Raw genomic sequence first — 24,552 nt, 5'->3', positions numbered from 1 at the left:
GATTTGGCCTTGTCTGACTACCCCCTCAAGTAGATCTTAGGGTCTTTTAACGGTGATATTATTTCGTCCTTCTTGCTCTGTAACATGTAAATAACAACATAAAAATAAATAAATGATTAAGGGAGCTAGTAACTACTAAATATTAATCTCGTTTCTGTTTATACATTTATGGTAGATTAAAACCCCTTTATACATTACAAATGTATGCGAGTGTCACGTCGAGTCAGTACACGTATAAGTAGCTTTTGAGTTCTCTTTCCATGTGTGACATGTGTCAAGTAAACTCAAACTGTGTTCTGAGGATGTGTAAATATGAACGCTATTTTTGCCTATCATCAATGAGTGTGGCTCATTGTCTGGAAGTGTATGAGGTGTTAACCATGCATAACCTCTTAGTAGGGGAAGATGAGTTTTTTCGAGAAGTCGGAGTTTTGTGGTAGTTTCCGCCGTTTTTAATGAGCAACGTATTTCACTTTGAGCAATAAATGTGACTCACTACGTTTAAGCACGTAAAGTAGCAGTCATGAGTAGCCGCTCAAGTGGAGAAGTTAAGTTACAGTAAGCGTTAGGATAGAATTAGATTAAGTGTCCTTGTCGTCATAGTGTTTTGTTCTCCTCGTTTGTTGTTGGCATAATTAGTGAGGTATACCCTGGCGGAGTGGCTGCGAATTTCTGCAGCCTGGACCAGATGTGGAGGGAAGTGCATGCGCCGATGATTTTTGTGTCTTGCAGAGTGCAACTGCTGACAGTAATTTTGTTGTAGATACTTAGGGCGTGACACAGAAAGCAATCAATAATGTTGATTGTATTGCAGATGTTTTGGGTACTGAATGGTACAGACGCATTTGGTGTTTCCGAAGGCCGAAGATTCGGCACCATATGTCACGGCACTGCCTCCTCGGAAGGTGGGAGAAAAAGAAAGAGGAAATGTGTTTGTAAGGTTTATGATCGGGCCAACCAGGCTTCTGCCAGTGTATCAGGAGATTGACAAACTGACACACTTGCAGTGTAGTGGGTGATGCAGGCGAAGGCTGCTGCGTAATCCCAGGACTAGACTTGCTCATCAAGCAACATACCAAAACTAACTTTTGATGACGAGTTGTGGAACCCAGGGGGATAATGTTCAGGGTAGGGGAAGCCGTCACCACAGAAATACAGTTGCAAGATTCGTTTATCATGATAGGACAAATGTGGGTAAAATCACTAAGGCATAATTTCCACGATATAATGCCACAAAGCACTGCGAAGTTGCTTTAGGTATCCGAAGGTGTTGCTAACTTATACGATTCTGGACTTCGCCTCTGGGTAGGGAATCGTCGTTGAGTACACAGCGCTCAGTGATTGAGAGCACTTCTCCTGTCAATACTCACATTGAGACTTTATCTGAATTCCGTCCTTGTGGGTGGGAGTTCGCGTTTCTTGTCTGTAGAATACAGAGACAAAAAGATAGTGTTAGATTGTACTAGACAGAGGTCCGCCTTCTGCCGCCCTAGTGTTTAATGAGTTGTTTTTTATTTTGTGGCTGGAGATCTTCCATAGTCGCAGACGTGTACGAGAACCATCACTCCGACGCACCGGACGCAGTAGATACGGTGATATTGGTAATTGCTTCGGCATATTAGGTCTATAAACCTAAACAGCTGTGATCTTGGAAGTTTCATTTCCACTGAGGCTGCACACCACCGTAGATCATCTTTGAAACTAGAGTCTTGTTTTGTTTGGGACGTAGATGATGTCAGTCACCTCGCGTTATTTATATTTGGACGTGTAGCCATAAAAAGGGGCACATTTGGGCAGTTGATCAATAATATCAGTCAGGAAATTCATTTGTATCTCTTTATGTCCATTGCACATCGTTGTATAACATCTATATTACAGAAAGGGGTGGTCGGACAGGGCAAAAACTTTATTTTCGCATTTAGTGTTTTCCATTGTACACATTCATTTCTACACCCGCATTTCAGTACCCAAAACATCTGCAATACAATCAGCCTTATTGACAGCTTTCTTCATCACCTCCTAAGTATCTAGAACAAAATTACAGTCGGCAGTTTCACTCTGCAACACACCAAAATCATCGGCACATGCACTTCCCTCCACATCTGGTCCAGGCTGCAGAAATTCGAGACTTCTCCGCCAGGGAATCCCTTCACCAATCATGCAAACAACAAACGAGGAGAACAAACAGTACGACGACAAGGATACTGAAGCTAATTCTATCCTAACACTTACTGTTACTTAAGTTCTCCACTTGTGCGGTTACTCATGACTACAACTTTACGTGCTTAAACGTAGTGAGCCACATTTATTGCTCCAAATGAAATACATTGCCCATTAAAAACGGCGAAAACTACCACAAAACTGCGACTCCTCGACAAAAATCAAATTCTCCTCCTAAGAAGCCATGCATGGTTAACACCTTATACACTTCCAGACAATGAGCCACCCTCATTGATGATAAGGCAAAAATAGCGTTCGTATTTACACATCCTCAGAACACAGTCAGAGTTTACTTGACACATGTCACACATGAAAACAGAACTGAAAAGCTGCTAAATGGTGCACTGACGCGACGTGATACTCGCAGGGAAAAAAATAAAACACTCAGTGCTCTCACCCACTGCGCATTGATGCTGTGTGTCGAAGAAACTGCAACCATGAGGAAACTTGGAGGCATCGTCTCCACATAGGTTGACTGGTAAGGTTCGTCTTTCACTGAAATATACAGGTGACACACACTTCTGACATCAGAATGTAGAGGTTTAGGATGGATGACCTCTACACGTGGAGGTCTGAGTTGAGGTGCTGGATTGTTGTCGTGATGATGACCCATGGCTGTTCATAAAAACTTCACTGTTAGTCATACATTTTACTGAAGAACAAACTAGATCATTCTGTGGTCCAACGTCCTTCATAGTGTGTGCTGAAGACACCGGGTTTTAAGAAACTGACGCAACAGGTGGCCATGGTTGCAAACGACTGTCCTCTATAGCGGAAGGCTGGTTGCACCTGGTAGTTGGCCCAGTTGCTGGAAGATGCTAAGCCCACACAACTGATCTTAAAACCAGCAGCAGGGGCCCACAGGTAGTGGAGGCCATATCTCGTGGTGGTTGCTTGAAGCACCTCGTCACCTCGAGGAGTGGCATACACCTCTTCTGGTAAATAGTAGCTACCGGACTGAGACACCTTTGACTGAAAGTAATGGTAATTTATGTTGGGACAGAACGTTCTTGCTTCGCACGTCACAGCATCCAACCATGTAGATCAGAAGACGTCTGTTGATTGGACGTGTAGTAACTGGCCTAACAACGCCTCTCTGCTGTGTCGTCGTTACGGCGGTGCCACCCCTTTTCCTGGAGCACAGTGTGGGAATCTGCATCGGATGAAATTGTGTTTGGTCTGATGACCTCTGCATTTAAGTCCCATAAGATTTCACACACATTTGAACATTTGATCTAAGCTCTACTCTACTCGCCGCTCGCAGCCCGTAGCTCACAGCAGCGGTCAGTGCTACCAACAGCACGTAGCCCCCAGCAGGCCACCGCTTGCGCACGTCACAGCCACGCTCAGTGCGGAGCAGTGAGGCCACGGCCCGTGGGCTGTGTCTCCATACGCGACTATGCTTATCCCGAGGCATACTAGTTGTTTCGCAACAGCACTGCTCGGCCCTTGGGGTGACGTCAGGGACTCGCTTGCTCGCTGGGCACGAGACTGCTGTAGCCTAGTGCCGCCGCATTACTCTGCACAGTGCGGCCCGTCGGACCTCCATGCGACTGCCCCTGCTGAACCGGCTGCGCTAGGCAAGGCTCGCACGGCTGTGATGGCTTCACTCATGGACGGGCCGCGCTTCGATGCCCACCTCTGCTGCAAACTGCACAACCAGAGCTCACTCCCTGCCGGTTGTCACCCTCCGATTGGCATCATACAAGCCAACTACGACGTCACGCCAGCAGTGGCTGCGTCAATTCCCTCAGGCAGACACATCCCTGAACTGACTTAACCTTGTTGTACACGACTTGAATGATTACTGATGTAACAGACAGTATCGAAGTCAAATATATCACAGGAAAATGTAAGACACCAAGACAATTTTTCTTTCTTTATATTTATGAAATATTTGTGTACCAGAAAGTCCACAAATGTTAATAAGTACATGTAATACTTTCTACGACAGTGAAGAACAGAGAAGCCTTCACATTTTTTCTGCGATCGGCTAGGAGATGCCTTATTGTTTCGTATGGTCCTTTGTCCTTCAGCTTTCGCTTTGTATACATTCATCTTGTTAGCTCTTAAGTACCATGAATATACGAGGGGCGTTTGAAAAGTCTGTGCAAAAATAAAAACTGCTTACGTGTTTGTGGTAAACCTTTGTTATTTTTCAGCATAGTCTCCTTTTAGACTTATGCACTTCGTCCAACGTCTTCAATATAGCTAATAGTTGCTGAAATCACCTCCTTGTTTGATTAAAATCTTTATCTCGCCAACCATTTCTTCAAATTGGGGAACAAATAGTAGTCCGAGGGAGTCAAGTCTGGAGAATAGGGGGGTATGGGAAACGAGCTGGAATCCTATTTCCATTAATTTTGCCACCAGAACTGCTTAGGTTTGTGCTGGTGCATTGTCATGATGGAAAAGGACGATCCTATAATAATGAATAATATTCACATGTAATAGTTTTACCCTTTTCCAGATAGTCGATGAGTATTATCCCTCGCGAATCCTAAAAGACAGTCGTCATAACCTTTCTGCCGGAAGGAATGGTCTTCGCCTTTTTGGGTGCAGATTCTCCCTTGATAACCTATTATTTAAATTATTGTTTGGTCTCAGGAGTATAGTAATGTACCCATGTTTCATCCACAGTGACGAAACGACGCTCAAAGTCCTGCGGATTCTTCTGAACAGCTGCAAACCATCCTGGCAACACTTCACACGATTCCGTTTTTGGTGAAGCGTGAGCAATCGCGGAACGCATTTTGTGGATAGCTTTCTCATGTCCAAATGTTCACGCAAAATATTATGTACCCGTTCATTCCAGATGCCCACAGAACTAGCAGTCTCACGCACCTCAACCCTTCTGTCATCCATTACCATATTATGGATTTTATCAATGACTTCTAGAGTGGTAACCTCCACAGGGCGTCCAGAACGTTCAACATCACTTGTGCCCATATGGCCACTACTAAAATTTTTAAATCACTTACAAACTGTTCTAATCGATGGCGCAGAGTCACCGTAAACTTTATTAAGCTTCTCTTTAGTCTCCTGAGGCGTTTTGCCTTTCATAAAGTAATGTTTTATCAACACACGAAATTATTTTTCTGCCATTTTTTGACAATCACTCGACTTCTTTGATTCACACGGATGCCAAACACAAAGAAATAGACCAATATGACTGAAACTTGGTGTGCGTTCTTTCCAAAGATGCTACTAACTAAACATGACCTCTAAAGGCGCCGGTGGTGGAATCTCTCGGTCTTTGCACAGACTTTTCAAACGGCCCACGTATTCAAGTATATTTAAATTAAGACCTGTCGTATGTATTAATTTAACAAACTAAACATATCTCTTTGTATTAATGTTTTTATCAGCTTTGTAAACAGCTACTCGTGAAAGAAATGCAAAACTGATGAGGCCGTCTGTGTTGGTCCAGCGGTTCTTGGCGCTTCAGTCCGGGACTGTGCGACTGCTAAGTTCGCAAGTTGGAATCCTGCCTCGGGCATGGTGTGTGTGATGACCTTAGGGTGGTTAGGTTTAAGTAGTTCTCAGTTCTAGGGGACTGATGACCTCAGATGTTAGGTCCCATAGTGCTCAGAGTCATTTGAACCTATTTAAAACGGCTGACGTGGAGCCTGTTCAGCATTGGTGTGATCCAAATACTGATTAGTAATTTATCAGATCTTTTATGGTGCACCAAACAACCTACAGTCTGTATGAAACGAAGTCCGATACTCATTTAACTATACAGCATAATTCGGTAGACCAATCGCGTTATGCACTTGCCTTATGAAACCACATCTGTAAGTTTGCGCTTACCTCGAACACAAACCTGGAGTAACAGAAAATCACAACAGCAATCAACAAGCACTACTCAGTCAATTTCAATTGACAATACTGAGCTGACTAGCTGATGGTAAGTGGTACGTGATCACAACTATTTTCTTTACATTCTCTATCTTCCTTCAAATTTCCTGCTCTTTATAGATCACTGAGCCAGTGTAAGGATACTGCCAGGAATAAGCAGCTGACAATGTTAGAATGTCTTTGTGCAAGAAGCTCTCTGAGACGGGAAAAATATCTCAAAATGAAGAAACTGATAATACGCTGATGAAAGAACTTTTTGCGTTATGTATGCTATTCGATTACTGTAATTCTTATACCATACCGTTTCTTTTCTAGCTTTTAAAACATAAGGGTTTTTGTAGCTCTTCTAAGCGGCGTCCAAGGAAGTAGAACTGGGAAATCACCTACACTGCACCTTCTGTTGACATGGACAATGACAGTGTTAAAGCATTTGAGTCAGGCCCCCCAGAGATGCTGTGAGGTAGCAATATTCCTTTGGCTCCATTCATCATTTAAAAATGATATCTGAAGATAAGAGACGCAAAGTCATGAAAAGGATACACTACTTTTCCTTCCTCATACTTCTCCAATCCCAGAATACACTCTAACGACATTCCCCTTTACTGCATCTCCAACCGTCTTTTCTCTTTGTTCTCGCTAGTGGTTTAGAACGGATATGGCTTACCTTCCGATCTAGAAATAGTTATATAAATGTACTCTGCTCTTCTGGAAGTTACAAAAATAACATTTGATGTTCTGAAATAGGAGAGACGCTCATTCCTACATGTTCCTCCAAAACTGGTAATATGTGAATTCTTGGGAATCCATGTTGTCCTAAATTAAAGTTTGTATTATTGCCGTATATGTACTGAAATATGTATTTTGCTGTCCTGCGATAAAAAAAGAGATGAGTAATGAGACTGGACATGTATTTCAGAGCCCCAGCCATCAAAGAACATATCTTGTTGAAGCACATAAATTCTGCTACTCCATCCGGTGGATTTCTAGTTGTGCAATGGGAAGAAGGGAGTGAGACATTCAGGTAGCCTACACTCGACGTTATTCAACATCTACAACGAACAAGCAGTAAAGCATATAGGGATAAATTTGTGAACAGAATTAAATATTAGGGAGAAGAGATAAACATTTTAAAGTTTACCGGTGACACTGTAATTCTGTCACAGACAGCAAAGAACTTGGAATAACAGTTGAATGGAATAGATAGTGCCCTGGAAGGGAATTATAAGATAACCCCCAATGGAACCAAATGAAAGGTAATGGAACGTATTCGAATTAAACCTAGCAGTACCAACGGATTTTAAATAACGTGTACTACAAAGAGGGGCGTAATAAATGATCAACACAAAGATATACTTATTTCGTTCATTTTCGTTGTCTTTTACGCACAACACGATATAAAATGAAGACTGACTATAGCATGAAAAGTATTAATGAGAAAGGGGGATTTCGTAACATCGAATATAAATTTATGTGTTAGGAAGTATTACTGTCAGTTATTTTTATGGTTTCCAAGAAGCTGTTTCAGGTGGGTGCAAAAATAAGTGTGCACAATGGAAAATACTGATCGCGAAAGATTTGTCCCTGTCTGACTACCACGTGAAGCAGATCTTAGGATCTCGTAACGGTGATATTATTTTCTGCTTCTTGCTCTTTAACATATAAATTACTACATAAAAATAAATGAATGATTAAGGGAACTAGTAGCTACTAAATATTAACGTTTTTTCTGTTTATACATTTATTGTAGATTAAAACCCCTTTATATATTACAAATGTTTACATGTCGATGTGCAATGGCCATAAAGATATACAAATGAATTTCCTGACTAATGTTATTGATCAACTGTCCAAATGCGACCCTTTTTATGTCTACGCGGTCTAATATAAATAATGGCAGATGACAGACTTCATATACGTCTCAAACACTAGAAGCCACTAGTTTCTAAATCATCTACAGTAGTGTGCAACCTCAGTAGAAATGAAACTTACATGATTACAGCTGTTCAGCTTTATAGTATTAAGAAGCCGAAGCAATTACCAATATCACCGTATGTACTGCGTCCGGTGCGTCGGAGTGATGGTTCTCGTACACGTCTGAGACTATGGAAGATCTCAAGCCACAAAATAAAAAAAACTCATTAAACACTAGGGCGGCAGAAGGCGGTCCTCTGTCTAGTACAATCTAACACTATCTTTTTGTCTCTGTATTCTACAGAAAAGAAACGCGAACTCCCACACACAAGGACGGAATTCAGATAACGTCTCAATGTGGGTATTGACAGGAGAAGTGCTCTCAATCACTGAGCGCAGCGTACTCGACGACTATTCCCTACCCAGAGGCCAAGTCCAGAAGTTAGCAACACCTTCGGTCACCTAAAGCAACTTCCCAGTGCCTTGCGGCACTTTATCATGCAAATTAAGCATTAGTGATTTTGCCCGCATTTGTCCTATCATGACAAACGAACATTGCCACAGTATTTCACTGGTGACAGCTTCCCCCAGCTTTAACATTTTCCCCCTGAGTTCCACTGCACGTCATCGAAAGTCAGTTTCGGCGTGATGCTTGATGAGAAAGTCTAGCCTCGGGATTGCACAGCAGTCTTCGCCTGCATCACGCATTACACTGCACGTGTTGTCACTTTTCGTCAATCTCCTGATCCACTCGCACAAGCCTTTTCGGCCCGAACAAAAACCTTACAAACACATTTCCTCTTTCTTCTCCTCCGACCATCTGAGGAGGCAGTGCCGTCAAGATGGTGCCGAAACTGCGGCCTTCGGAAATACTGAATGCGTATGTACCATTTCAGTACTCAAAACATTTGCAATACAATCAGCCATATTGATAGATTTCGTGTCTTCTTCTAAGTATCTTCAACAAAATTACTGTTGGCAGTTGCACTCTGCAATACACAAAAATCGTCGGTATATGCACTTCCCTCCACATCTGGTCCAGGCTGCAGAAATTTGCGACTTCTCCGCCAGGAGGTCCCCCACTGATTATGCAAACAACAAACGAGGAGAACAAAGCAGTACAACGACAAGGACACTGAATCTAATTCTATCCTAACACTTGCTGTAACTTAACTTCTCCGCTTGAGCGGCTACTCATGACTACTACTGTACGTGCTTAAACGCAGTGCGCCACATTTATTGCTTAAAATGAAATACATTGCCCATTCAAAAAGGCGAAAATTACCACAAAAATCCGACTTCTCAACGAAACTCATATTCCCCTCCTAAGAAGTTACGCATTTGTAACACCTTATACACTTCCAGACAATGAGCCCCAATCATTGATGATATGTAAAAATGACGTTCATATTCACACATCCTCAGAACACAGTCTGAGTTTACTTGACACATGTCACACATGAAAACAGAACTGAAAAACTGCTAAAAGGTGCACTGACTCGACATGATACACGCAGTGGGTAAAATGCAACAGTTAGTGCACTCACCCACTCCATACTTGCCTTCAAAAGGCTCTGAGTACTATTGGACTTAACTTCTGAGGTCATTATTCCCCTAGAACTTAGAACTATTTAAACCTAAGTAATCTACGAACATCACATACATCCATGTCCGAGGCAGGATTCGAAACTGCGACCGTAGCGGTCGCGCGGCTCCAGACTGAAGCGCCTAGAACCGCTAGGCCACTCCGGCCGGCCCACTGCATACTGATGCAGTGTGTCGACGAAACTGCAACCCTGAGGTAGTCGAGAGTCATCATCTCCAGGGAGGGTGGCTGGTAGGGTTCCCCTGTCACTGAAATTTAGACGTGACACACACTTCTGACATCAAAATGAGGAGGTCCAGGATGGATGACCTCTACACGTGGAGGTCTGAGTTGAGGTGGTAGATTGTAGTCGGGATGATGAAAAATGGCTACTCATAAAAACGTCGCTGTTAGTCATACGTTTGACTGAAGAACAAACTATAACATTCTGTGGTGCATCTTCCTCCATAGTGTGTGCTGAAGACAGCGAGTGTTAAGGAACTGACGCAACATGTCCTCAGACCACTGCCTTCTATGGCCGAAGGCTGGTTGCACCTGGTAGTTGGACCACAGGCTGGAAGATGCTAAGCTCACAGCACTAATCTGAAAACAAGCAGCAGGGGCCCACAGTTAGTGGAGGACAAATCCCATGGTGGCTGCTTTTTACCTCATGTCGCCTCGTGGAGCGTCATGCACCTCCCTCTTCAATAGTAGCTACCAGACTGTTACACCTTTGACTGAAAGTAATAGTAATTTATGTTGGGACAGATCGATCTCGCTTTGCAAATCACAGCTTGTAACCTAGTAGACCATAAGACGTCTGTTGGTTGGATGTGTAGTTACTTGCCTACCAACGCCTTTCTGCTGCGTCGTCGTTATGGCGTTGCCAGCCCCTCTCCTGGAGCACAATGTGGAAATCTGCCAGTGGCATTGCTGCACCTGACGTAATAGTGTCTGGTCGGCTCTGTGCTGGCCCACTGCCAAGATCTTTTGCCACACCCATGGCAACATCACAACTCATGAGTAAGGTCGATCTTGTGTGATTCAGCACCCTCGGCTGCAGACATGGGAAAAGACTTTTCTATATTACTCTAAATTAACGGCGCTGCCCATTCTCGTATGAGAGAAGCTAGCCGGCCGCGGTGGTCTAGCGGTTCTAGGAGCTCAGTCCCGAACCGCGCGACTGCTAGGGTCGCAGGTTCGAATCCTGCTTTGGGCATGGGTGTGTGTGATGTCTTTAGGTTAGTTAGGTTTAAGTAGGTCTAAGTTCTAGGGGACTGATGACCACAGATGTTAAGTCCCATTGTGCTCAGAGCCATTTTTGAGAAAAGCTATTTATCTCTCACTATTGGCCGATGCCACGAACTGAAGTAGCGTTTCTTGTATATTTTGTTGCTGTAAACAGAAATGTCTCTGGTATGACGTTAAACTGCAACCACACGTGGAGTGACAAGAGTATAAGTGGTCCCCATCCAACAATAGCAGCAACGTCTCGGGAAGGTGTCAAAGCGAATGGAAGTTGTGACCTGTAACTGTTACCTTGCCTGCTTGGGAAGGTGGAAGGAAGATAGAGAATGCAAAGAAAGTAGTCATGATCACCTACCACTTTCCAGCAGGTAGTCATCTCAGTAACGTCAGTTGAATGAACCAAGCGTTGCTTGTTGATTCCTGTTGTTAATTCCTATTAACCCAGGTTAGTGTTCGAGAGAAAAGCAAAGTTACAAATATGGCTCCAATGTAATTTTCATAAGGCAAGTGCATAACATGATCGGTCAGTTGCATTATGCTGTATAGTTAATTGAGTATCGGACTTCGTTTCTGAAAGACTGCAGGATCGTTGGTGCACCATAAAAGATCTGATAAATTGTTCATCAGTATTTGGATCACACCAATGGCGGACGGGCTCCACGTCAGCAGATTTGCATTTCTTTCACGAATAGCTGTACACAAAGCTGATAAAGACATTAATACAAAGAGACATGTTTAGTTTGTTAAATTAATACATCTGAAAGGTATTAATTTAAATATACTTAAATATATTCGCGATTATTACGAGCTAACATGATAGATGCTTACATAGCGATAGCTGAAGAACAATGGACGGTATGAAACAGGAAGGCATCTCCTAGCATGTCGCAAAAAAATGTGATTGCTTCTCTGTTCTTTATTATCATAGAAAGTATTACATTTACTTATTAACATTAGTGGACTCTCTGGTAAACACATATCTCATAAAAATAAAGAAAGAGTAATTTTCTTGGTGTCTTACGTTTGTCTACAATATATTTGACTACGACAATGGTCGTTACAAAAGTAGTCATTCAGATCGTAAGGACAACAAAACCACAAGATTATTACATACAAGAAAAAACAGTACACAATTTTACATGTTTTAAATGAACAGTTTGACAAATCATTTTCATTGGCATGGGAGATGATTGTACAAGATCCACTAACTTAAAATGTGAGAGGTATCATTGTTCTGAGTAAAAGAGGGTCAGTCAGTTCAGAGACGTTTCTGCCTGTGGGAATAGATGCAGCCATTGCTGGAGTTGCATCGCATTTGGCTTATATGATGTCAATCGGTCGGTGACAACAGGCTGAGAGCCAGCTATGGTTGTGAAGTTTGTAGCAGAGGTGGGCATCGAGGCGCGGCCCGTCCAAGAGCGCAGCCATGTCAGCGGTGCGAGCCTTGCCTCGCGATGCCGGTTCAACCGGGGCTGCCATATCGAGGTCCGAAGGGACGCACGGTGTAGAATCGTGCAAAGAGGCACGACCACCGAGCTGTGGCGGCACTGGACTGCAGCAGTCTCGGGCCGAATCCCTGACGTCAGCCCAAGGGCCGAGCAGTGCTATTGTGAAAGCACCTGTATGCCACGGTCACAGCAGAGTCGCGCATGGAGACACAGCCCACGGGCCGCGCTAGGAGACACAGCCCACGGGCCGCGGCCTCGCTGCTCCACAGTGAGCGAGCCCGTGACGTCACTGCACCAGTGCTGCGGCCTACGGCCTGTTGGTAGTATTGACCGCAGTTGCAGGATACGGGCTACGAGCGGTGAGTAGAGCAGTGTTTAGTGCGGTGGTGGGATGATGATAGATGGCTGCTCACAAAAACTTCACTATTTCTCATACATTTTACTGTACTGCAAACTAGAACATTCTCTGGTCTCAAACGACTGCCTTCTATGGCCAAACGCTGGTTGTACCTGGTAGTTGGCCCACACGCTGGAGGATGCTAAGCTCACACCACTGATCTTAAAACCAGCAGCAGGTGCCCACAGTTGGTGGAGGACAAATCCCATGGTGGCTGCTTTTAGCCTCATGTCGCCTCGTGGAGCGCTATACACCTCCCCTTTACCAGACTGTTACACCTTTGACTGAAAGTAATCGTAATTTATGTTGGGACAGAGCGTTCTTGCTTAGCAAATCTCAGCTTGTAACCATGTAAACCATAAGAAGTCTGTTGATTGAATGTGTAGTTACTGGCCTAACAACGCCTTTCTGCTGTGTCGTGGTTATGGCGCTGCCAGACCCTTCCTTGGAGCACAATGTGGGAATCTGCCAGTGGCATTGCTGCATCGGACGAAATGGTGTTTGGTCGGCTCTGAGCTGGCCCACTAGCAATATCTTTTGCAACATCCATGGCAACATCACAATTACACACAGTAGCACCGAAAAATAGCGGTGGCACTGGAGATCGAATAACTGATAAGAAGATACTGTGTCGAACTAAGGAAAACAAGAAATTTATGGCACAACTTCGTTTCATAGGGCATATCCTGAGGCATCAAGGACTGTTTGGTAATGGAGAGAAGTGTGTATATGTGGGTGTTGGGGAGGGGAGGGTGTTAAAATTGTAGAGGGAGACAAAGTCTTGAACACAAGTAGCAGGATCAAACTGATGCACATGGCATTAGCTGTGCAGCGCTGAAGACGCTTGCACAGAATAGGCTAGCTTGGGCAGCTGCGTCAAACCAGACTCCAGGCTGTAGACCACATCAACAACATTGAGGAAGGGGGTGAGAGGGAGAGGTGCACAATTTTGCAAGTTATTTCCTGGGAGAACTCATGAGTAAGGTAGATCTCGTGTGATTCAGCGCCCTCGACTGTAGACATGGAAAAAGAAGTTTCTATATTGCCCTAAATTAAAGGCGCTGCTCATTCTCGTATGAGAAAAGCTGTTTATCTCACACTGTTGGCCGATGCAACGAACTGATGTAGAAGTTCTTGTATATTTTCTTGTTGTAAACAGAAGTTTTTCTGGTATGACGTTAAATTGCAGCCATACAGTATAAGTGGACAATAGCAACAGCCTCTCTCGAAAGCTGATGTGTCAGTGGAAGTTGTGATCTGTAACTGTTACCTTGCCTGTTTGCAAAGGTGAAGGAAGTTAGAGAATGTAAAGAAAATAGTAGTGATCACCTACCACTTACCAGTAGGTAGTCAGCACAGTATTGTCAATTGAAATTAACTGGCAGTGCTTGTTGATTCCTGATGTGATTTCCTGTTACTCCAGGTTTGTGTTCGAGAGAAATGCAAAGTTGCAGATGTGGCTCCAATGTAAGTTTCATAAGGCAAGTGCATAACGCGATCGGTCAATCGAATTATGCTGTATAGTTATTTGAGTATCGGACTTCGTTTGTGAAAGACTGTAGGTTCTTTGCTGCACCATAAAATATCTCATAAGTTGCTAATCAGTGTTTGGATCACACCAATATTGGAGGGGTTCCACGTCAGCAGTTTTGCATTTCTTTCACGAATAGCTGTATACAAAGCTGATAAAGACATTAATACAAAGAGATATGTTTAGTTTGTTAAATCTGAAAGGTATTAATTTACATATACTTAAATACGAGGTGCGTTTGAAGAGTCTGTGAAAAGTCCGAGAGATGCCACCACCGGCGCCTATCGAGGTCATGTTTAGTTAGTAGCATCTTTGGAAAGAACGCACACCAAGTGTCAGTCATATTGGTATATTTTTTTGTGTTAGGCATTCGTGTGAATCAAGGAAGTCGAGTGATTGTCAAAAAATGGGCGAAATAGAATTTCGTGTGGTGATTAAACATTACTTTATGAATGGCAGAACGCCTCAGGGGACCAAAGAGAATCTTGATACGATGGGGTCAGGGATTTTCTCTGCCTAGTGATGGCTGGGTGTTGTGTGAAGTCCTTAGGTTAGTTCGGTTTAGGTAGTTCTAAGTTCTAGGGGACTGATGACCATTGATGTTAAGTCCCATAGTGCTCAGAGCCATTTTAGAATCTTGATAAACAGTACGGTGACTCTGCGCCTTCGCTTAGAAAAGTTTATAAGTGATTTCAAAATTTTAGTAGTGGCCACATGGGCACAAGTGATGCTGACCGTTCTGGACGCCCTGCGGAGGTTACCACTCCAGAAATCATTGATAAAATCCATGATATGGTGATGAATGACAGAAGAGTTAAGGTGAGTGAGATTGCTAGTGCTGTGGGCATCTCGAATGATCGGGTACATAATATTTTGCATGAACATTTGGACATCAGAAAGCTATCCGCAAGATGCGTTCCGCGATTGCTCACGTTTGACCAAAACGGAACTGTGCGAAGTGTTGCAAGGATGGTTTGCAGCTGTTCTGAAGAATCCGCAGGACTTTGAGCGTCGTTTCGTCTCTGTGGATGAGACATGGATACATTACTATACTCCTGAGACCAAACAAGAATCTAAATAATGGGTTACCGAGGAAGAATCTGCACGAAAAAAGGCGAAGACAATTCTTTTGGCCGGAAAGGTTATGGAGACTGTCTTTGCGGAATCTCAAGGGATAATCCTCATCGACTATTTGGAAAAGGGTAAAACTATTACAGGTGAATATTATTCATCGTTATTGGACCGTCCTTTTCGATCAAGAAAATGCACCAGCACACACCTCTGCAGTTGTTGTCGCAAAACTAATGGAAATAGGATTCCAACTCGTTTCACATCCCCCACCCCCCATATTCTCCAGACCTGGCTCGTTCGGACTACTACATGTTCCCCAAATTGAAGAAATGGCTGGCGGGACAAAGAATTTATTCAAACGAGGAGGTGATTGCAGCAACTGTTAGCTATTTTGCAGACTTGAACAATTCCTATTATTCGGAAGGTATCAACAAATTAGAACAGCGCTGGACGAAGCGTTTGAGTCTAAAAGGAGACAATGTAGTATTTTAAAAGTGGTTTACCCCAAACATGTAAGCAGTATTTATTTTTGCACGGATTTTTCAATGGCTCCTCGTACATTCATGGTTCTTGAGAGCTATCAGGACAGTTGCATAGATGCTTACATAGCGAAAACTGAAGAACAAAGGACGATACGAAACAGGAAGGCATCTCCTAGCTGATCGCAGAAAAAATGTGAAGGCTTCTCTGTTCTTCATTATCAGCCCGTATTACATGTACTTATTAACATTTGTGGACTTTCTAGTACACACATATTTCATAAACATAAAGAAAGAAAAATTTTCTTGGTGTCTTACATTTTCCTACGATATATTTGACTACGATACTGGCTGTTACATGACTAGTCATTCAAGTCGTGTACAACAAGGTTAAGTCAGTTCAGGGACATGTCTGCCCATGGGAATTGATGCAGCCACTGATGGAGTCACGTCACATTTGGCTTGTATGATGTCAATCAGACGATGTCAACCGGCTGAGAGCGAGCTCTGGTTTTGCAGTTTGCAGCAGAGGTGGGCATCGAGGCGCGGCCCGTCCAGGAGCGCAGCCATGACAGCCGTGCGAGCCTTGCGTAGCGCTGCCGGTTCAGCCGGGGCAGCCGCATGGAGGTCCGACGGGCCGCACGGTGCAGAGTCGTGCGGCCGCACCCGGCTACAGCAGTCGCGGGCCGAGCGACTCCCTGACGTCACCTCAAGGGCCGAACAGTGTTGTTGCGAAACGAACTAGTATGCCACGTGGTCAGCAGAGTCGCGTATGGAGACGCAGCAAACGGGCCGTTACCTCACTGCTACACACTGAGCGAGCCCGTGACGTCACTGCACCAGTGCCTTGCGCAAGCACTGGCATGCTGCGGCCTACGGTCTGTTCGTAGCACTGACCGCAGTTGTGAGCTACGGGCTGCGAGAGGTGAGTAGAGCAGAGTTATTTCAAATGTTTAACTGTGTGTGAAATCTTATGGGACTTAACTGCTAAGGTCATCAGTAAAAATGAGCGCGGAAACTAAATGTGGTATGCAGAAGATGGTGCACGTGTCAATAAAAAGGGAAATAAATGAAAAACTAATGAGAGGTGAGTGGAGAACCATACAGCCTGAAGCGAATTTTAAAGGTTCAGTTTGGACCGTGGTGAAGCCTGTCGTTGGATGGTGTTAGGTAAAGCGTTCATTTTGTTTGCTGTTCGCTGTGCAGTGACTTTTACTCTCATGCTGAAGGGTCAAGTGAAACTTCGCACATTTCTCGCCATCCAGGCACGTCTTATAAACAAGGGTCTTGTGTAGACGAGAAACGACTTCCTAAACCTGCTCGGGACGTAACTGTCGATAAATGCGTGGCTATGTGTGCACGAGATGTAAGGTCGTATTGAACTATAAGAGGTGAAGGTCTTATGGATCTTGTTCACACGTTAGTTGACACTGCAAAGGGCATTATGTCTCACCCCCAAATGTGTCGCGATACGTGGCATAAAGTGCTAAAAGCCTTCGACTAATAATTATGCCTGAGGTAATTTCTCATATAAGAGAAGGTGAATACTCAGCAACTACAGACATGTGGACATCCAGTGCTAGAAGAAACAATTATCTGACATGTACTGTCTCCTGTTTCATTGACTGCGCTCTCAGATCTCGCATTTTATTTACAAGCCAGTTTCCAGATTAACCTTAAAGTGGGGGGGGGGGGGGGGGGGAGGGTAACATTCTAAGAGAATTGTTTAAACGATTTATGTCTCTTGGTATCCACCACTCCACTTTGAAAGACATGCAGCACACTACTGATGAAGGTACCAACATTGTCGTTGCGCTGCATGATTATTCACGATTGAATTGTTCCTGCCATATGCTAAATATGGGACTACGAAATAAATTTAAAAGCGGAGTGCACATGCATCGATTGTCCATAACTTCATGGTCTTTTGACCGTGGCGAAAGAACACGTCACATACGTAAAGAAAAGTGGTCTAATTAATGCTCTTGGTAGATAACTGAGCCAGTCTAACGATGCTCGCTGGAATAAGCTGCTAACAATGTTAAAATGTCTTCGTGCAAGAAGCTCTCTGAGAAGGGAGAAATACCCCAAAATGAAGTAACTGATAATACGCTGATGAAAGAACTTTTTACGTTATGTATGCTATTCTATTACTGTAATTCTTATACGGAATCCTTTATTTTACAGCTTCAAAAACACTAGGGTTTTTGTAGCTCTTCAATGCGGCGTCCAAGGAATTAGAACTGGGGAGATCACCTACACTGCACCTTCTGTTTACGTGGACAATGACAATGTTAAAGCATTTGAGTCAGGCGCCCCAGAACAGAGAAGTTTCTGAAGTCGTACTTTTACATAAACGCCTCAAATTTGAATTAGATGAAAAGCTATTTGTCCAGAGATACTGTGAGGTAGGAACTTTCCTCTGGCCACCATTCGTCATTTAATAATGATATCTGAAGATAAGATGTGTAAAGTCATGAAATGGATACAAGAGTTTTCCTACTTCATAATTCTCCATTCCCTCAATACACCCTAACATTTCCCATTACTGCATCTCCAACCTTCTTTCTATTTGTTCTCGCTAGTTGGTTCGAACGGAAGTGGCTTACCTTCCGATCTAGAAATAGTTATCTCAATGTAGTCTGCTCTTTTGGAAGTTAAGAAAACAACATTTAATGTTCGCAAAAAGAGAGATGCTCAATTCCTACGTGTTGCTCCACAACTGGTTACATGTGAATCCTTGGGAATCCATGTTGTCCTAAATGAAAGTTTGAATTTTTGCCGTAATGCACTGAAATATGAATTCTGCAGTCCTCAGGTAAATAGAAGAGAGGAGTAATAAGGCTGGACATGTATTTCACAGCCCCACCACACCAAAGAACAAATCATGTTAAAGCACAAAAGTTCTGCTACTCCATCTGCTGGATTTCTAGTTGTGCAATTTGAAGATGGGAGTGAGACATTCGGGTAGCCTACACTCGATGTCCTCCCCTCATGAACCACCGATCTTGCCGTTGGTGGGGAGGCATGCGTGCCTCAGCGATACAGATAGCCGTACCGTAGGTGCAACCACAACGGAGGAGTGCAAACAGCATAGTGAACGCATTATTGTGTCCACGATAGACACGAAGCCCATGCCTACTACAGTAGTACAAGTTTATATGACAACTAGCTGTGCAGATGATGAAGAAATTGATGAAATGTATAATGAGATAAAAGAAATTATTCAAGTAGTGAAGAGAGACGAAAATTTAATAGTCATGGTTGACTGGAATTCTAGAGTAGGAAAAGAAAGAGAAGGAAACATAGTAGGTAAATATGGATTGGGGGTAAGAAATGAAAGAGGAATCCATCTGGTAGAATTTTGCACAGATCATAACTTAATCATAGCTAACACTTGGTTCAAGAATCATAATAGAAGGTTGTATACATGGAAGAATCCTGGAGGTACTAGAAGGTATCAGATAGATTATATAATGGTAAGACAGAGATTTAGGAACCGGGTTTTAAACTGTAATACATTTCCAGGGGCCGATGTGGACTCTGACCACTATCTATTGGTTGTGAACTGTAGGTTAAAACTGAAGAAACTACAAATAGGTGGGAATTTAAGGTGATTGGACCTGGATAAACTGACTAAACCAGAGGTTGTACAGTGTTTCAAGGAGAGCATAAGGGAATAACTGACAGGAATGGGGGAAAGAAATACAGTAGAAGAAGCTCTGAGGGATGAAGTAGTGAGGGCAGAAGAGGATCAAGTAGGTAAAAAGACGAGGGCTAGTAGAAATCCTTGGGTAACAGAAGAAATATTGAATTTAATTCATGAAAGGAGAAAATATAAAAACGCAGTAAATGAAGCAGGCAAAAAGGAATACAAACGTCTCAAAAATGAGATCGACAGGAAGTGCAAAATGACTAAGCTGGGATGGCTAGAGGACAAATGCAAACATGTAGAGGCTTATCTCACTAGGGGTAAGATAGATACTGCCTACAAGAAAATTAAAGAGACCTTTGGAGAAAAGAGAGCCACTTGTATGAATATCAAGGGCTCAGATAGAAACCCAGTTCTAAGCAAGGATGGGAAAGCAGAAAGGTGGAAGGCGATGTACTTGAGGACAATATTATGGAAATGGAAGAGGATGTAGATGAAAATGAAATGGGAGATAAAATACTGCGTGAAGAGTTTGACAGAGCATTGAAAGACCTGAGTCGAAACAAGGCCCCGGGAGTAGACAACATTCCATTAGAACTACTGATGGCCTTGGGAGAGCCAGTCCTGACAAAACTCTACCATCTGGTGAGCAAGATGTATGAGACAGGCGAAATACCCACAGACTTCAAGAAGAATATAATAATTCCAATCCCAAAGAAAGCAGGTGTTGACAGGTGTGAAAATTACCGAACTATCAGTTTAATAAGTCACAGCTGCAAAATACTAACGTGAATTCTTTACACACGAATGGAAAAATTGGTAGAAGCGGACCTCGGGGAAGATCAGTTTTAATTCCGTAGAGATGTTGGAACACGTGAGGCAATACTAACCTTACGACTTATCTTAGAAGAAAGATTAAGAAACGGCAAACCTACGTTCCTAGCATTTGTAGACTTAGAGAAAGCTTTTGACAACGTTAACTGGAATACTCTCTTTCAAATTCTGAAGGTGGCAGGGGTAAAATACAGGGAGCGAAAGGCTATTAACAATTTGTACAGAAACCAGATGGCAGTTATAAGAGTCGAGGGACATGAAAGGTAAGCAGTGGTTGGGAAGGGAGTGAGACAGGGTTGTAGCCTCTCCCCGATGTTATTCAATCTGTGTATTGAACAAGCAGTTAAGGAAACAAAAGAAAAATTCGGCGCAGGAATTAAAAACCATGGAGAAGAAACAAAAAGTTTGAGGTTCGCCGATGACATTGTAATTCTGTCAGAGACAGCAAAGGTCTGAAAATATGAATATGACACATGTTCTGAAAATTCACATCCACTGACAAGACCTAAATTTTTGCGTTAATTTTTACTCAAACATTTAAAACGTAATCTGGCGGAAGAAATCATCAAAAATCACTAAAACATTTTTTCAAAATTTTAAAATATAATGTACATGACTAGATTGCAGCATTCTGAAAAGGTAGGCTAAAAGTACCCCTTCCCTCTCCCTTGGTATTCCGAGGGTTAAATCAGGGAATCTGATTACGGAATGAGACACTAAAAGCACTATTGGGCAGCAAAATAACTGATGATGGCCGAAGTAGAGAGACTTCAAAATGAATAGTGACTACAGCAAGAAAAGTATTAATGAAAACGAGGGATTTGCTAACGTCGAATATAAATTTAAGTGTTAGGAAGTATTTCCGGAAGGTATTTGTATGGTTTCCAAGATGCTGCTCCAAGCGGGTGTTGGTTGGTTGGTTGGTTTGGGGAAGGAGACCAGACAGCGTGGTCATCGGTCTCATCGGATTAGGGAAGGATGGGGAAGGAAGTCGGCCGTGCCCTTTCAGAGGAACCATCCCGGCATTTGCCTGGAGTGATTTAGGGAAATCACGGAAAACCTAAATCAGGATGGCCGGACCCGGGATTGAACCGTCGTCCTTCCGAATGCGAGTCCAGTGTCTAACCACTGCGCCACCTCGCTCGGTCCCAAGCGGGTGTAAAAATGAATGTGCGCAGTGGAAATTACTGGACGCAAATATACAGATTTGGCCCTGTCTGACTACCCCCTGAAAAGATCTTAATATCTCTTAACGGTGATATTATTTCCTGCTTCTTGCTCTTCAACATATAAATTACAACATAAAAAGAAATGAATGATTAAGGGAACTAGTAATTACTAAATATTAATGTTGTTTCTGCTTATACATTTATTGATGATTAAAATATCTTTATATATTACAAATGTTTATGTGTGGATGTGCAATGGACATAAAGAGATACAAATGAATTTCCTGACTAATATTATTGACAAACTGCCCAAATCTGCCGCTTTTTATGGCTACGTGATCTAATATAAATAACACGAGATGACTGATATCATTTACGTCCCAAACACTAAAAGACACTACTTTCAAAGATGATTTATAGCTGTTTGCAACCTCAATGGAAATGAAACTTACGTGACCACAGCTGTTCAGCTTTATAGCCCTAATAAGCCGAAGCAATTAGCAATATCAGAGAATGTACTGCGTAAGTGTGTCGGAGTGATGCTTCTCGTACGCGTCTGCGACGATGAAAGAATTCCAGCCACAAAATAAAAAACTCATTAAACGCTAGGACGGCAGAAGGCGGTCCTCAGACTAGTATAATCTAATACTATCTTCTCCTCTCTCTACTCTACAGACAAGAAACGCGAACTCCCCGCCGGAAGGACGGAATTCAGATAACGTCTCAATGTGGGTATAGGCAGGAGAAGTGCTCTCAATCACTGAACGCTGCGTACTCAACGACGATCCGCTAGCCGGAGGCGAAGTCAAGAATCGTGTAAGTTAGCAACACCTTCGGTCACCTAATGCAAATTCCCAGTGCCTCGTGGCAAGATATCACGCAGATTAAGGCTTAGTGATTTTGCCCGCATTTGTTCTATCATGATATACGAACCTTGCGACAGTATTACACTGTTGGCAATTCCCCCAGCTTGAACATTATCCCCCTGAGTTCCACTGCACGTCATCCAAAGTCAGTTTCGCCATGATGCTTGATGAGAAAGTCTAGCCCTGTGATTGCACAGCAGCCTTCGCCAGTGTCACCCATTACACTACAAGTGTTGTCAGTTTTGTCAATCTCCTGATCCACGGGCACAAGCCTTGTCGGCCCATCATAAACCTTACAAACACATTTGCTCTTTCTTCTCCTCCCACCTTCTGAGGAGGCAGTGCCATCACGGATGATGCCGAATATGCGTCCTCCGGAAATACTAAATGTGTCTGTACCATTTCAGTACCTAAAACACTTGAAATACAGTCAGTCTTATTAATAGCTTTACGTGTCATTTCCTAAGTATTTACAACAAAATTACTGTCAGCAGTGGCACTCTGCAAGACACCAAAATCATCGGCACATCTCCTTCGCTCCACATCTGGTCCAGGCTGCAGAAATTCGCAACCTCTCCGCCAGGGTATACCTCACTAATAATGCAAACAAACAAGCGAGGGGAACAAAACAGTATGACTACAAGGACAATTAATCTGATTCTATCCTAACACTTACTGTTACTTAACTTCTGCACTTTAGCGGCTACTCATGGAGACTACTATACGCGCTTAAACGCAGTGAGCCAAATTTATTGCTCAAAATGAAATACACGAGGCATCACAACAACGTTTCACCAGGAAACGCCGGTCAACTGTTGTTTGTGTATGAGAAATCGGTTGGAAACTTTCCTCATGTCAGAACGTTGTAGTTGTCGCCACCGGCGGCAACCTTGCGTGAATGCTCTGAAAAGCTAATCATTTGTTTATCACAGCATCTTCTTCCTGTCGTTTAAATTTCGCTTCTGTAGCACGTCATCATCGTGGTGTACTAATTTTAGTGGCCTGTAGTGTAGATGCTTACACTGCGAATGCGGAAGAACAAGGGACGGTACGAAACAGGAAGGCATCCCCTAACTGATCGCAGAAAAAATGTGGAGGCTTCTCTGTTCTTTATCATCATAGAAAGTATTACATGTACTTTTTAACACTTGTGGGCTCTCTGGTAAACACGTATTTCATAAACATAAGGAAAGAAAAATTTTCTTGGTGTCTTACGTTTGTCTGCGATACATTTGACTACGATACTGGCTGATACGTGAGTACTCATTCAAGGCGTGTACAACAAAATTACGAGATTTGTGTATACAACAAAACCATACACTATTTGACATGTTTTAAATAAATCATTTGACGAATAGTTTACATAGGCACTTGAGATATTTGTACAATATACACTAACTTAAAATTTGAGAGGTATCAATGTTCTGAGTATAAGAGGTTAAGTCAGTTCAGTGACGCGTCTGCCTGATGGAATTGATGCAGCCACTGCTGGAATGACTTCGCAGGTGACTTGTATGACGTTAATCGGTCGGTGACAACCGGCTGAGTGCGAGCTTTGGTTGTGCACTTCGCAGCAGAGGTGGGCATCGAGGTGTGGCCCGTCCAGGACAGTGGTCATGACAGCCGTGCGTTCCTTGCCTCACGCTACCGGTACAGGCGGGACAGCCGCATCGTGGTCTGCTGGGAGAGTCGTGCGAAGAGGCTCGGCCCATGAGCTGCGGCCGCACTGGACTACAGCAGTATCGGGCTGAGCGAGACCCTGACGTCATCCTAAGGGCCGAGCAGTGCTGTTGCGAAATCACCTGTATGCCACGGGCTCAGAAGAGTTGAGCCTGGAGACGCAGCCCACGGGCCGCGGCCCAACTGCTCCGCACTGAGCGAGCCCATGACGTCACTGCAACAGTGCCTTGCGCAACCACTGGTGTGCTGCACCTACGACCTGTTGGTAGCACTGACACCAGTTGTGAGCTACGGGCTACGAGCGGTGAGTAGAGCAGTGTTTAGTGGAGTGATGGGATTTCTTCATTTTTTTCGTAACACACAAAATGAGAGCGGGAAACTAAACATGGTTTGGAGAAAAAGGAGCACGTATCAAGAAAAAGGGAAGTAAAAGAAAAACTAATCAGAGGTGGAACCACACAGCCTGAGCCGTTTAAAAGTACACTTTAGATCTTGTTAAAGTCTGTTGTGGATGGATTTAAGAAAAGCGTTCATATTCTTTGCTGTTCGCTGTACTGTGAAATTTACTCTCATGCTGAAGGGTCAAGTGGCACTTCGTAC

Source organism: Schistocerca americana, chromosome X (assembly GCF_021461395.2).
Source record: "Schistocerca americana isolate TAMUIC-IGC-003095 chromosome X, iqSchAmer2.1, whole genome shotgun sequence".
Taxonomy (NCBI): Eukaryota; Metazoa; Arthropoda; class Insecta; order Orthoptera; family Acrididae; genus Schistocerca; species Schistocerca americana.
The sequence above is the reverse complement of the archived record's forward strand: the minus strand, read 5'-3'. Positions refer to the sequence as shown.